The 13,759-nt window shown below is 43.6% G+C and overlaps 1 long non-coding RNA gene across 1 annotated transcript in view; it reads right to left on the reverse strand.

Moving 5' to 3' along the window:
- Positions 1-1,571: 1,571 nt before the first annotated feature.
- LOC121816500 (uncharacterized) overlaps positions 1,572-13,759 on the reverse strand; it is a 46,789-nt gene continuing 34,601 nt past the window's right edge. Inside the window, exon 3 of the long non-coding RNA XR_006056143.2 lies at positions 1,572-1,941. This is a non-coding gene — a long non-coding RNA (uncharacterized LOC121816500). The remainder of the gene's footprint in view (positions 1,942-13,759) is intronic.

Raw genomic sequence — 13,759 nt, forward strand, 5'->3', positions numbered from 1 at the left:
AATGTGAGCCTCTCACTGGAAAAACTGGCCCACAAGCAAGAGGAAAGAACAGAGTGATGGTGGAGGGATGTGGTAGCCCCTGGAAAATTCAGAGAATTTCCATCACCAAGAGCCCAGGGTAAAAGGATGAGAGAATAAATAAATAGTTGTAGGAACTGGAGAGGAAAGTGTAGCCCAGGAGACACAGTGGCTGGAAGGTGGCTGTCGTATTAGAAGAAGACAGGTTCGGAGTTTGGATCATTCCTTTATAGGAGACTGATTCAGCAAATGCTTCTTGTGCTAGATCAGGATATACACAACTACCTGTGCCCACAGGTAAGCAAATAAGAAGTGATGACAAGTTGGAAAAAGTGATATGAGGGGAATAAATAGGCTATTACAGGAGAATACTGAGATTGGGAATGAAAAGGATGGGAACCTATTTCAACAGACTAGTTAGAAAAGATTTCTAAGGAATTACTGTTTAAACTCAAACTTGAAAGCTAAGAAAGAACCTGACAAAGAGAAAAAGATGAATGGCAGGTGTCTGTGAAGGCCTTGAAGTAGGGAAGCCCTTGGCAAATTCAAAGAATTAAATGGAATGGTACTTCCATTCATTGAGCCCCAATCATGGTCAGAACCTCGTTCAGGTGCTCTATGTGTTTAAAAAGCATTTACTCCTCCCAACCCATTGAGTAAGCATTGTGTTATTCCTAACAACAATGGGGCTAGTGTGTCTGGAACATGAAGGACCAAAGAAAGATGGCTCAGTATCAAGCTGGAGAAGTAGTCAGGGCCCAGCAGGGTTGTCAGCAGGAAAACAGAATTAATCCGATTTGGGTTTTCTGATGCTACCTCTGGCTGCTCATTGATGAACAGACCAAAGCAGGGTGAAAGAGGAAGTGGAGGGGCCATTTGGAGGGCTTTTGGATTCTAGACGAGCAGAGATGTGGTTGGGCAGGGAGATGGTAGAGGAGATGGCGGGAAGTGGAGATTTGAGGCGAGTTTTGGCTGTGTTGAGATTTGAGAGGCAGCCCAAAAGTAAGGACACAGAAAGAAAACACATGGACTCAATCCTCATACCAGCTGCCCCCCACCATGACAGCGAGGGAAGGGAGAGAGGGTTGAGAAACAGATGCTTGGAAACTGGACGACGTTCAGGCACCTAACCAGGATCCTACCTCGCTGTCAATCTAAGACTTAAAATATCCATTGTCTGCATGTTGTGGTTTGGCTGCCCTAGTTCCTCTCTTGGGTTTTTTTTGTTGTTGTTGTTGTTGTTTTTTTTTTTGTCAAATGGACACACACTCTGGCATGCACCCTTCCTGATCCACTGAGCTCTGAGCAACAGTCAACAATAAGGCTTGTCTCCATGCAGGGGAGAGAGATAGCTACCCAGAAAAAGAGGGGGAAAAAATGAAGACTGAACTGTGAAGACAGCTCACCTGGAGAAACAGGTCTGGCTAACCTCCAGCCAATCATTAACTCTGCCCAAGGCCTTCAGGACACTCACACACTCGGGAATTTTAGGAGCCCGGAAACTCAGAGCAAAGTTTATTTTCAGAACATGGCCTGAAGAAGGAAGCAAAGGATAAACAGGGACCAAATGTTTTAATTATTTGAAATGGTTTCCACCCCAACACCATTCCCCAAGTGTTAAAAAGGCTGGCCAGGAGAATTTACGGAAGGGCCTTTCCCCCCAGCTTGCTGCCATCCAGGTTTGCACAGCCCCACAAACCCATTGGCATGACAGCCCCTCAGCAGGATGGGCCGGGTGTGCCTCTGGCTGCCTTGTGACCGTAGCCAACACCAGGCCTCGGAGCCCAGTGAGTTTCCCGGGCAGCCATCTGGAACCATCCTTGCCTTCAGAACAGTAGCCACAGTTGGTTCTCCAGGGACCGCCTCTGAGTTTCCTGTGATACAGTTCTTCATCTGGGTTTTATAGAGAACAGGGTCTTGACCCTGGGATGGAAGAGAGCACAGCCTTGTTAGCAAACTGTCCGGGAAAAACTTTAAGGAAAACGAATGTGGTGGAGGCAAGGGAAGTCGGGAAGGGCTGGAAGAGGACAGGCCTGTCACCCGGCACTGGGCCCCAACAGACTCCCCGGGCGTGGCCTTCAGACCAGCGAATCAAGTTCAGATACCTCGCAGAGAGCCAGAGGAGAGGACAGACGTGTTGGGGAAAAAATAACTGCTAATATGATAAAATGCCAAGTGGATACGACAGGCCGCAGACCATCAGAGATCAGAGCAAACACAGCTCGGAAAAAGTACAAAAGTCCTTCAGCGTGAGGTAATGAGGCGCGTCTAATTATATTTAAGAAAGAAACAGCAAGAAATGCTTTCAAAGCCTTCCCCTCTTTCTTCCCTTCAGGAACCAAGTCCAAATCCCAAACGGAGAGACACCGTAATTTCAGAGAAAGTGAGGAATTTCCGAGAGCATCACGGGAAACAAGGTTGTGATTTTCCCAGAACTGAGAAAAACTATCACACCAGCCCTTCCCCGCCGGCTCCCTCTTCCCCTCCCCAAAAAAACTCCCATCAGGAAACGACAGAGGGAGGAAGAAAAAAAAACAAAACAAAACAAAAAAAACAAAACAAAACACAGGCAGCCCCACCATGAGAAATCAAGGCAGTCGAAATGACATTTGACACCGCCAGGCCACAGCTGAAGAACAAGGGAAAAGTTTTAGGGTGACTGTCACTGACCCATAGTCTCTCACTCCTAACCTTGCTCTCCAACATATGTTTCTCATTTCCTTGCTTATAGCTGGTCCAAGCTAATGATATGTGTTTTGGCCGGGATCCCGTGCTTGGCATACAGCCGGGCTTGTTCTCATTGTCCGGGCTACTTACAGAAACCTCTTTCTCTGTCTCTTTCTCTCTCTCAAAAAACCGGCTTGAAAGAACAGTAAATATGCAAAACAGCCCCCGGACTCTATACAGCTACCATCTTGAACATGGCCCCCTCTACCCTAACACACCCCATCAATAAAGGCCTAAAGAGAGCGTCCACGGGTGAGGGGTATGCTCAACACAAAAGCAGTGGAAATTCAAACAAATTGGCCCATTAGAGTCTCACACGGCTATAAATACAGCTCAGCTCCGGCTATTTTGAGGGACGATGGCATGGGAAAGTTCGGCCTGGAATCTTGAGTTTGTCAGAGGAGACGGGTCTCTCCCAAGACATGGGAAGAGGACGGAGCGCTCAGCCGGCCCCGAGGAAGAGGGGCATCGATTCTGGTCAGTTCTAGCGCAAGACTAGAAGTGGACAAGGAGGCGCACCCAGGCCTCGCCCTGTTCTCCAGGGCCGCTGGCCTTGCCGTTGGAGGCGTGGGCTCTGGTGTCACTCAGAGTGTCCATAACTTTTAAAAAGGCTGAACGTGCCCTTTTGCTCCCTGGAGGTCAATGGACCATTGCACTCTTCCTGAAGGACTGGGCAGGCTGGTGGAGGAGGGGTGGGAACAAGAGTGACCCAGCGAGTCTGGGCAGGCCCCAGCCTGCAACCAGCATCTCTGGCTAACCCAGAAGGAAATCCTGAGAAGCCCACTTTTTGCCAAAGAGACCCTAAAGTATGATGCCTGTTATGTGCCTATTTGAAAACCAGGGCACAGTCGTGTGAATTGTAGGAGATAAGGACCCAGCAAAATAAGTAGGCAGACGATGCATATGCAAATGTCAAGAACTGCTTCACATTCCCCCTCAGGGTGTGTCAACAGAAGGCAATTAGCTGCTAACAGTTAGGGATGCGCTAACAGGGCACACAGGTCTCCTCCTGTACTGAGCTCCTGCAGGCTTGACTTCCGGAGGAACACAGACCACCCCTTGCAGTGTCACTGCTAGGTCTGACCTAGGTCCACGGGCCCCATATCAATTCCTCTTCAGAAAGCGTGCCCGGGACCTCTCTGGATTTACTCATTCAACTAATAAGTTTGAGCACCTGCTGTATACCTAGCACCTGTCATGGCCTGGAGTCACACAGACACAGACCTGCCTGCCTGGATTTTTGATTCCAGGGTACATTTAATCTGCTTTCAACCCCAGAATTTTCTGGAGCGCACATCCCATTTTGCCCAGGACAGCCCAGTTGATAGCTGTTGTCCTGGTATAGATATTAATAGCACTTCTTTTAGCGCTCCAAAGTGTCCCGGTTTGGATGATGAATTCCACAGTTACTCCGTCTAGGGTTCCTCTCTCTGAAGTGCCTTTTGGGGTCTGAAACCTAATCCACAGAGAGAAACGTGCAAAAATACAGCGTCCTCTATTTTAAAGGCTCTTTGGAACTTGCAAAAGTTAAGAGAGGGTTTCCAAATTATCAAGAAAATGGCTTTAGCCGATTAAATTTTAATTAGTTCAAGAGCAGGCTCTGCGGCATCCTGGGCTTGAGTCCTTGCCACATGCTGTAGTCGGTTCTTTCGTGGCAGACCTTGTCTGCTCTGCATTTTCCATGATGCTTCTGAAGCCTCAGAGTGACTGCCCTCTTCCCCCCTGCAGCACAGGCACAGCCAGAGTACACGAGGGCACTTGTCCCCATACAGCCAGGAGGGGAAGAGCCAATTCAGTTGCCATGACAACACCCTTTCCTGAAAACCTCTGAGTGACACTTCCTGGGGAGACAGGAAGTAAGGACAGGAAGACACCAAGGTCACTCTCTTCCCATGTCCAGCTTTCCCCACCTCCCGGACTTGTCTGATAGTTGACCTTTTCTAGCTCAGCCTTTCTTCTTCAATTGCCATCAGCTTTTGTCATGGGGGTAAAAGCAACCAACTGCTTCTGTCCCCTTCTTCACAGCCAGCCAGTGAAACCCCCAAATAGTTCAGTAATATGCCACATGGAAGTCACGAGGGAGGGAAAGATGCTTCAAAAATTAGGTGGCTCATTCCAAAGTGGGGGAAAAAAAAACAAAACACTGAATTGACTGCTTGCACTTTTGTAATCAATGTTATAAATTATGACAATAATAATTCAACAAATGTCATTGAACACTTACCGTGGGCCAAGCACTGTGGTAGAGCTTGAGTGTAGAGTATTGAATGGAATGGATAAGGTCTCTACTTTCTCGGAGCTTACTTACAGTGTCCCAAGGGAGATGGACACCAAAGGGATAATCCCACAATAAATCCACACCTGCAGATTGTGGTGAGTACCACAAAGGGAAAGTGCAGAGTGTGAGAGAAAGTATAAGGAGAACTAATTTCTCTTTGGGTGAGCCAGGGAACGTCCCTCTAATAAAGTAACTTTAAGACCCAAAATATGAATAAGAAGTAAACAAAGTCCATTTATGTATAGTCCATGAGTTTCTACCATACTGGGCATCACCTTAATGCTTTACTAAAATATTTCGCTTTGAGACTAGAAGAGTTTTGCAGTTATGATCTTCAAACCTGAATGTTGATAACCTGCATCAAAAATAACGCAAGGGGTAAAATCCCTCCCTTCTGGGTCGCTAGCTGTGTGTGACGTTCCTAGTGCAGAACTGTATACAGAAATGTATAAAGTACTCAGAGTGTGGCATTCACATGTCTAGAACTATTTTAGCAAATGTAGGGTCTCTCATATCTGAATCCCCAGCAACTAGCATGATTCAAAGTATTATCACCAGATAGTAGTTTTGTGCATTAAGTGCTCAATATACTTTGAATGAATAAAGGAATCAGTGCATCAGTGACTTTTATAGAAAGTCTTCTATGGATCAGGCCCTGTGACAGGTAATTTCACAAATACCCTCAAATTTCAACACCATAACATTATTGTACCCATCTCAAGGCTGGGATTCTATGTGCTTAGACTAAACTAGAGTTCTAAAAATAAGTATAAAATATAACCCTAAGGATATCTGGAGAAGCTGATAGAAGAGAAAATGCACTTCCAAGAGTATTTTTAAATAGCAATCGAAGGTGTAAGCCAATGAACTGAAACGGTACAGAGAGTCACAGAAGTGGGATGAGAAAGCCTTTAGAGGGAGAAGAAGTGTGAGGCAAGATGGATGGGCAACATTGCTAAAACCTGAAGCTCCTGAACATTTTGTAGATGAGCATGATGTAATTGGATTCTGTCGTCCTTGGGACATGTGTTGAATACACCCCTAAAAGTCTAGGGGTGGGAGAGTTGGCTTTGGAGAGAATGGAGATAGAATTTGGGCTCGGTGGAACGTTTAAGTACCGAGGAGCTTCAGAAACTATCATGTTAAAAGACTGGCATTTATGGGGCAGGTGGTAAGTAATACGGCCATGTTGTTAAACAAAGGTAATGAGAGGAAGTATAAAGTCAGAAGTAGCTCCAAATCTCACTGGCTTAAGAAAGAACATTGGATAAAGAAGGAAACCAAGCAGATGATGTTATATTTTAAGAGGCTCCTCTAGTCTGAAAGAGGCAAGTCTTACTGTGAATGATTTAGACAAAAGAAAGTTTCAACAGAGGCAGTTTATTTCATCAATGATGACAGTGGGAAACAGTCATTTTAGGGTTGGAAATCTCTACATTTTAAAACCACTCACGTTAAACTGGGAATGAATGTGAAAGAGAAATGTCTGAAAAGGTTCAAGGGGGTCAGAAAAAACCCGAAGGCAAAAATAATTGCCCCTTGTAGGGAACTGTGATGTTCCCGAGGATTTTCTGCAGAAACGGGCATGGGTTTAAACCTGCTGCTCTTCTGTTGAATTCCTGCAGTTCCCTGAGATGAGGACAAGTTCCATAATTGTTGTAGCTTTATTGTTTTTCTTCTACAAACCTATTTGTGAAAGTGCCATAAAATTGTCTTACCCAACGCTCTCAGTTTCAGGAAATATAATACACAGCAGATCAGGAGAAATTATTCTTTTTTCCCCTCTATTCCACAGCCTCTTGGCACAAGTTCAGCATTGAAATGGTTAAAATATCAGCACATTTCACTGGTCTTGGGTTACTCATAAACATTCAGCAAAGCAATTTCACTCAATCGCACATATTAACTGCTTAAGTTCTTCTCTCTGAGGATGTGGACTGTTATTTTATGCCAAAAGTCCTGTAATTAAGTTTGACATAAGCGCATGGATTAAATATGTGGTTGTGGGGGGGTGGTGCGGGTGGAGACGCGGAATGGAAGGTTTTCTGTCCTCGCCTTTCTACCATATGGAGACTGTAACCAAATAATGTGCAAAAATTTTTAAGAGAATTTCCAATCTTATTACTCAGAGTTGTTTATCAGGTAATTCATAAGGCCAGTACAGTTACAAAACCAGTTTTTCTTTCCCCCCATTTAGCAATAAGAACAACAACAAAACACTCCCCTCACAGCAGCCATGGACCCTCATAGTAGAGTCTTTATGAGGCAAAGAACAGAAGCTCTACTAGAAATTCTTCCAATGGGTAGGCGACTTTGGCTATAGTTTGGAGCTAATTTATCAACTGATCTAATTCAGGGTTATATTTTAAATGCTAGAACCATGATGAGAGTGCTGCGCACTGCAGTCACATTGCACAGTGAAGTTGTGCATCAGCTACATCAAGGCAGGCAACACTGGAGGTACTTTATTCGGAAGGGACTTTGATCGTGTCCAGAATTTCCTTGTCTGAAGGGTCCTCAGGTGACTCTGAAAAGGCCCGAATCGCGTAAGTAGAATAATAACAAATTTACTTTCAACTTCTGGCCGCATACATGAAGGTTTCTTGTGGTTTCAGAGAGGAATGCTCTTGTTCCTCCCTTCCTAAAAACAGCTGAAAATAGCTTTTTCAAATGTTTGAGAGAGAAAACATCCTCCTTGCATTTCCCCCAAATCGGAGGACGCACGCAGGAGATTAACCCTAAAAGGGAGGTTGGGCATCAGGCCACCTGCCAGCTTCCCTCCTGGTGAATCTGCTCCAGAGCTCTTCCCCAGTTCCAGATCTTTCTCTTCCCTGGTTTAACCGAGTTGGTTGCATTCTTGGTGGCTTCATCTGCTATAAACTTCTTTAAAATATCAAGAAATGTTCTTTCAAATCTTTGCCTGTCTCAAGTACTTTATCCTATTGCTCTGAAAAATGTCACTGCAGCCATCCCAGCTGCCTTCTGATTTGTCTCCGTTTCTCTGAACTCAGCTCAGAATCTTTTCCTTTTGGAGGCCTACAGTCAAGGCTGCTCATAACATTGGGAACCCTGTAAATCTCCATGTTGCACTGACTTCTGGAGTGGGTTTCTGACCATTTTAGCATGTCCATTTTTATTTTATAATAAGTAACTCACACTGAGTGCAGTGTTGAGATAAAGCCTTGATATTTGCTGCACAAGAGTGAGAATAATTTACTTAGACTCAATACAACCCTCTGTATTCTCCATAATTTGGGGCAATATCTACCTCATCATTCAAAAGCCCATCCCAAGCCCTTCAGGAATACTCCTGTTTCTTAGTTTATCTTTCTTGTTTTATAACTTTTATTTCTGCTCATTAAATTACATAAGCCTGTTACTAGGCCCACAGCCTTAATGTCTTCCAGGCATTCTGCATCGTACTCTACTTTATTATCCCCAATCTGGTACAAAATATAATTACCTTCAACTCTACTATCTGTGTTGTTGTTGGGAATTGTCTTGTTCTCTTAAATGGCTTTCACTTTTTCTTTGATATCTTATGTAGTCCTTTCTATTCCAAACCTTACTCTCTAGAGGATTCAGTTCATAAGATTTTCCCAAGAGAGGTAATGAAAGGCAAAGCCCCACCCCAGAGATGGGCTCTTACTTTGATCATGAGGAGCAGGGAGAAAAAAACTCTCATGGTTGGCAACTCATTGAGTCCAGTCCAGTGACTTGAAATTAAGGGGACCGATCCAGGTCACTCAGAGGGTTGGGCACTTTCAGCTTTCTAACCATGTCTGGTTGCTTTTGTCATGGACCCAAGTCCGTCATTTTATCCTGTCAGTGTCCAAGTCCTCCATAACAGCTCCAGAAAGAAACAAAAGCCAGTCACTTTAGGCACCAGGCTGGGTTGCCCGTAGCAATTTCAGTGGGGCCAAGTGAGGTATATTAAGAATGCAGTGGTTCCAGCGTAGTTGTGTAATCCCTCTTGGAGGCCTGTTGAAACCTTTTCTGCACTTGAGCCTTTTCTCAGCTTGGTTCCTGAATAAGAGCTTATCCCCTTGTTCCCTCTGAGATGCTGTCACATTTTGTCTCCAGGCTGAGGTCATTCCAGAAATGCATGGTCCATGCATTTCTCCCAAGCTTCTGTCTTCCCTCCGACATACTTGCAGGCCTGAGAATTTGTTAGGAACTTTCGAGGCCTGTGCTCACAGATTTCTAAATCTGACCATGACCACATTGAAACGAATGGTCATTTTCCCTGCAGTCTGTACAGAGCAGTTTTTGGTTTGTCTTCTGGACTATGATTCAAAATTACACACCCCTGGTCTTGTTGGTGGGCTTCCCAGGTGGTGCTAGTAGTAAAGAACCCATTTCCCAAGGCAGGAGACTCAAGAGACATGGATTTCCTCCCTGGGTTGGAGAGATCTCCTGGAGGAGGGCATGGCAACCCACTCCAGTATTCTTGCCTGAAGTATCTCATGGACAGAGGAGCCTGGTGGGCTACAGTCCATAGGGTCGCAAAGACTCAGACATGACTGAAGCGACTTAGCACACACATGGATGTTGGTGAATGGGGGTGTATAATAGTGCAGTGAATAAGAATGTAAGCTCTGAAGCCTGACACTTGGGTTCAAATCTCAGCTCTGACATTTATTAGCTGTCTGACCTCAAGCATGTTAACTTAACCCTCATGACTCATTTGCCTTATCTGTATAATAGAGAATAATAGTACCTCCGTCTTGGGGTCATTGTGAGGATTAAACACATCAAGAGTTAATGAGAGTGCTTGGTGCATGGCAAACCTTCAATAAGTGTTTTGGCCATAGTCCAGATATTCTGAGGAATCTCAACTACCCCTTAGCTGTTTTTGGTTTGAGATGAACAGGTCCTTCAAAGATCTAAGATGCTCAAGCTCTTGAAGGGATGAGGGTTGAGCACATCCCTGTTGCACTTTACTTGGCAACATTCAAGCACAACCTTACATCAAAACTGATAGTCAGCATGTGACTCAACCTCTCACAGCCTAGTGTTATTTAAGGACACGGAGACTAAGGAAATGGAAAAGTTGGTGTGAAAATAATCATAGGACTTCATTTCAAAATTATTGTTTCCTCTGCTGCGCATGGATAGCAACTGCAGAGTTCTTAGGTGGACTCTCTGTAAAAGCCAGAAACTCACTATGGTCTCAGGGTGGGCTACCAAGGTCTGCAACCCCCAGCAAGACTTTCAGCCAACCTCTTAACCTTCACTGCCAAACTGGGATGATTCACCACCATGCCTACCTCACAAGACTATTACAAGCAAGCAAGAGAGTATAAACATATGGAAATATAATCATTGTTATTATGAAATACATAACTTCTACTAAATTATCTTGAAATCAATAATAATACTTTTAAGATTAATTTATTTCTTCATATTTATACAGGATATTGCTAAGTACCCTTGGAGTACTCCTTCTCTCCCATCTCACTGTCCAAATTCTGCCCTTTCTTAATGTCCAAATTAAGCCTCACTTCCTCTGAAAAACCATCCCTGCACATACACACAAACACAACATTAAACTTTCACCCCCTTTGAACTATTAGCTCACTTACTACTGTTGATGACATTCAATCATCAATTCAAGAAGCTAGCAAACCTTTTTTGTATTGGTTCAGATAGTAAATATCTTAGGTTTTATGAGCCATACTGTCCGCTATTGTAGCCCAGCAGCACCTGAGACAATTTGTAAATGAATGGGAATAGTGTTGCATACTGATAAAACTTTATTTATAGAACAAGTAAGGCCAGAGACTATAATTTGATATTTCTAATCAATAGCCTGGCTTTATTGTCGAAAGTCTTTATTTGTGCTCTTTTTATCTATTACTCCACTAGATTGTCAGGACCTCAAAGACAAGAATCTTTGTTAGATGTTTGTAATGCCCTATTCCCCACTTCTCTGAGCCTTGCACCTGGTTCAGTACATATATGTTAGACTAGACCATCACGTGGGATATTTTTATGAACAGATGAACTTAGGAAACCAAACCAGGCCGAATGCCCTGAAGAGTTAAGTCAGGAAAAAGAGATGTGTAGTCCTAACAGAATGAGAGATGGCCATCTGCACATCAAACACATAAATGTGGAGGAACGTTGCCCACTGATCGCTGTCAAATCCTGAGGGAAAACCTATGGGAAACACCTGAGGACCGCATGTTCCTGAAATCTGAGTTCTGTGCATAAGTAATGCCGTAGAAGGCCAGGAGCCTGGGGAGTCTGAGTCTTTGCTAAGGACACAGTTATACCTGAACTCACAGACGTTCTCTAGAAGCAATTCTTCTTCTTCTTGAATTTAGAATAACTTCACTATCGTTTCCCATTTAGATTCATCTGAAAATATATTTTTTTTAAATTTGGCTTCTCTGGGTCTTAGTTGTAGCATGTGGGGTCTAGCTCCCTGACCAGGGATCAAACCTGGGCCCCCTGCACTGGGAGCTCAGAGCCTTAGCCACTGGGCCACCAGGGAAGTCCCTGAAAATAAATATTTTTATTTGTAGAAATATGATACTCCAGGAGCTAGTACAATAGTAGCTTAGAGCATCAGGGCTTGGAGTGATACCTAATGCAAATCTAGGAGCCTTTGAGTATGTCACTTAACCTCTTTAAGCTTCAGTGTTTCTGTCTATGAAATGGGAATTTTGTGAGGATTAAATGAGTCCAGGTATATGAAGAACTTAGTATAGGGCTCAGGACAGAGTAAATGTCCAGTAATTATTGGCATCTATGATAGCAGCAGTAGCAGCAAAGTCACAGAGTAAAAAGTAGTTCTTTAAACATATGACCCAGGAATTCCACTCCAAAGCATATACTCAAGAGAAATGAAAACTTACGTCCACATAGAAGCTTGCACACAAATGTTCATAGCAGCATTGTTGACAGTAGCCAAAGAGTTGAAACAACCCCACTACCAATCCACTGTTGAATGGAGATGGTCTATCCACTCAGTGGAATATTATTCAGCCCAAAAAAGCAACAAAATACTGAAACATGTTATGCTAAATGAAAGAAGTGAGTCACAAAGGCCACATATTGTATGGGATGAAGTGTCTAGAACCATCAAACTTGTAGAGACAGAGAGTAGACCAGTGGTTGCCAGGAGCTGGGGTGGAGGAGGAGGGCCCATGCACAGGGTAGGGGAGGATGGGGGTGACTGCTAATGGCAATGAAACTTTTGGGGGGATGATGAAAATGTCCTAAAAATAGACGATTGTTGTCATTGTACAACTCTGTGAAATACTAAGACCACTTTAAAAGAGTCAGTTTTATGGTAAAAATTATATCTCAATAAAACTGTATATTTTTTAAAGGCATTTCCTTTAAAAAAGTGAATTAACTTATCTGCTCTAATTAAAAAATAATCTGTAGTATATACCTTCTTTGCCCTTGATATGAGTTAGAAGCTTATAGTTTAATCATGCCATTTAAAAAAATGTGTTATGGACACATATATTTTAATAGCAGTTTTGTTATCAAAGTTCATACATCCATAGTGTTTAAGTAAACTTACCAAGGACATATATACATAAGGTTCATTTATAAACTCTAGTTAGTTATAAGAATTACTCACAGTCAGGAGCTGTGTGTTGAGGGTCTGCTGTATGCTGGCACATTACGTAGGACATAGGGACGTGGGAGAAGTCAAGTCCTAGAGTCATGAAGCTCAGCGTTCATATAGATGCAGTTTTTTTGCACAGCACACCAACCATGATGATCTGGTCATGCTCCAGTTTATGTCATAAGAACAATGGGATTTTTCCCTGGTGTAAATCATATTATCATCTTATCATCATGCCTTTTCAAACTCCTCTCCAGGGCACACCACCCCCACCCCCAGCTGAAAATATCAGTTCTGGATTCTAGAAACTTCCATACGTTCAGGATCTCTACATTTTACATAAAGAAAATGTGCACATATGTACAGCCACCAGGCGATGTATATATATAGAGAGATTGCATTTTCTCCTTAGAGAACTTGCAGTAAACGGAGTCTCAAATTTTTATAAACGTAAAAATCCCCTGAGGAGGCTTGTTCACCATGCAGATTCCTGGGCCTCAGTCCAAAGAGGCAAATTCAGTAGGTCTGAGAAGGAGCCCAGGAGACAGAGTGTTTAACAAGCACCCGAAGTCACTCTGTGCAAGAATACGGGAGCCACACTTGGAGAAATACTGCTCTCAAAGATAAGAAACCCGTGCGTTGCCGGCTATATATTGAGCTCCAGCTTTCAAAGTGGCACTGTCTAGGCACTTCAGAGACATGTAGACATACAGTATCTCCTGCAAGGAGCTCATAATCAAGTCTGGAAAACTTGGAAGATGCAGCATGATAACTCCCTGTATACTCTGGATCATCAATAACCAGTGAGTGACTGAGACCCAAAGGGCCGGAAGGACTCAGAAGAGCCAAACCACTCTGTGAGCCCAGGTGGTAAAGAACTCCAAGAAGGAGACAGATCCCTCAGCCTAACCTTAAAAGGTAACAGTGACTATAAAGGAGAAAATGTTAAGGATCTGGAACAGATAGTGGGGGAGATTTGTCTCAGAGCAGACGGCTGTAGTGTGTTTTCATGTGGAACAAAAAGATGCCCTCGCTTGGTATAATTTTCTACTTAATTCTGCTGAAAGGATCGGAAGGATAAAGGTCAACGCTGGGCTTACCCTCTACTTGTCTGAAAGTGAGTGTTTGAAGCACTATGAAAGAAATTC

Source organism: Ovis aries, chromosome 14 (genome assembly GCF_016772045.2).
Source record: "Ovis aries strain OAR_USU_Benz2616 breed Rambouillet chromosome 14, ARS-UI_Ramb_v3.0, whole genome shotgun sequence".
NCBI classification, from domain to species: domain Eukaryota; kingdom Metazoa; phylum Chordata; class Mammalia; order Artiodactyla; family Bovidae; genus Ovis; species Ovis aries.